This window comes from Pteronotus mesoamericanus, unplaced genomic scaffold (genome assembly GCF_021234165.1).
Source record: "Pteronotus mesoamericanus isolate MK-2021 breed Mesoamerican mustached bat unplaced genomic scaffold, CSHL_Meso_final contig_100, whole genome shotgun sequence".
In the NCBI taxonomy this organism is placed as follows: Eukaryota; Metazoa; Chordata; class Mammalia; order Chiroptera; family Mormoopidae; genus Pteronotus; species Pteronotus mesoamericanus.
Window position 1 is genome coordinate 11,980,384 of NW_026554999.1, and position 2,252 is coordinate 11,982,635.

The 2,252-nt window shown below is 35.8% G+C and overlaps 1 pseudogene; it reads left to right on the forward strand.

The window, feature by feature from the left end:
- The first annotated feature begins 498 nt into the window (after positions 1-498).
- On the forward strand, positions 499-615 carry LOC129064310 (uncharacterized; annotated as a pseudogene).
- The last annotated feature ends 1,637 nt before the right edge of the window (positions 616-2,252 follow it).

A 2,252-nucleotide genomic window follows, 5' to 3' on the forward strand; every position in this document is an offset into this window, starting at 1 on the left:
GGCAGAGGGAGGAGAGGACAATGATCCTGGTGTCAGCCTCTCCCCCCAGACCCCTCCCCACCACTGCCCATGTGGTTTGGACATGCTCTAACAGGGGGGATTAGGTGACTTTGGATCTGCCAAGCGAAGTATGATGGCACTCCTCTACTCATTAGTTTCTATGCGTCTGTGAAGGTCAAAAGACTTCTGGGCTAACAAGCTGACACTCCATTGTATGTCAGTAGAGATTCAAATATATTAAATGAGATTTGATATTTAGAGTTGTACTGGCACGCTCTTGAATGCAGGGAAACTCAACAGAGGCCCCTAAGAAGAAAATTACTATAAATGAATATATCTTCATTTTTAGCTAAACTTTCGCAAAGGCCAAGTTGAGAGAATTTTGGCTCTGGGTAGAGTTTATATATATACAGAATAATTGTTTAAAATCTTTGCTTCCGCTTTGTGAAATCTGGGCTGGTTTTAACATTATTCTTTATTATTATATATTTAATACTCATCGCTTCTCGGCCTTTTGGCTAAGATCAAGTGTAGTATTTAATACTCATATCTTCAGTATTGTTTGAGTTTCTTTATAACTATTCCTTTAAATAAGAAAAATTGGGAAAAGCCATTATTATTGAAATAATTATATGGAATTTATATAAATACAAGGGAAAATTAAAGACAATGAATAAATTAAATGGCATGAAATATACTGAGTATATGCTATATAAAAAGTTTAGATAGAATGGATCAATCCTATTACACAGCCTCCTTTTCATTTAATGGGAAATAATAGTAGTGGTCATCAAATAATTAAACAGATGAAGATTTTTCATTTTATGATTCATTCAGCTCAGGGTTTGTTTAAATGAAAAAATAATATTCTATTTTTAAAATGTGTCCATATAAGGTTGAAACATAATATCAGGTGGATATGGGAATCTACAATTAATGTCATGTTCATAATTTTGAATATTCCTATCTCCAAATAAATGACCTTGTGGTGCCTAACAGAAAGGAAAGGTTATACAATATTTCATAAATTACTCGTGGAGTTGGACATGTCTGTGCAATTTTGTAAACAGCATAGTTTAGATAACTGGATCATGAGGAAGTTCTGAGAATCCCCTAATTTTTCCCTCCACCTTTTACTAGGAAAGGACAATATCAAAAATCTTTTAAAATGCTATAATGTTCTTCCAAATCTTCTAAAATCCATTTCTGTCAACCCTTTCACATTTCTGTGCCTTGTTCTGCCTTGCTTTCCAGAGTTTCTTCATAGCTTAATTGAATGTGGATACTCTTATATTCCTCTCCAGTTATTAAATTAATACTTGCCAAAACAGTAATAATGCTATTATCAGCTTACTGTTTCCCTTCCAAACCTATTAAGGTATATGTTAAGTGGAGATTTCCTGGTCATAAGTGGTCCAATCTCCACTTACTAGAGCTTCCTCTTTTATCTTGACTTCACTCCCCTGCCAATCAGTCTCTGGACCTCAGCCCTACCCTCCAACTTGCTTCCTGATTTCTAGTAATATTTATATTACTCCTTGGATTGTTTCTAAGCACAGGGCTTTTGCTTTGGGGCCTACTTGTAAGTTTTGACTCACCTCTTTATACAAATATCTCAAATCTTGTCTGTACTAAATTCTCTGTTTATATCTGATTGATCGTATTCGTGGAAGCAAACTGTGGCCCCAGATTTAGGCTGAGGAACTCCTGCCCTACATCTCATCAACCAGAGGAGAAGAGTAGTCAACTCCTGACTTCCAAGATCTAAACATCCTTTGTGGGTGATTCCCTGTAGCCCACAACTGAGGAAGACCTAAAAAACTAGGTAGGACAGAAAGATGAGAGACCAGCGCTAATTAGCTACTTTACACCAAGCCTCTGGTCTTCCCTGTTGATAGGACATAGTGGCCATTCTGCCACAGACTCAGGTCTGAAATCTTTTAATTCTAAAATGTAGTGCTTACATTGGCTCAATGTAAAACCAGGTTGATCACATCATGTTGATTGTCTATTAATTAGACTAAACTCTAGCTAGCCAGACTAATGAGGGGAGTGGAAGGAAGGTACAAATTAACAATATGAGTAATTAGAGAGGTGGCACGACTATGAATCCTATATATATTAAAGGCAAATTAGAGAATATTTCCCTTATATCAGTAAACAACTTTAAGAACAACTTTATATCAGTGAATTCAATAATTTTAATGACATGAGCAAATTCCTTAACAGCCACATACTATCAAAGGTCATTA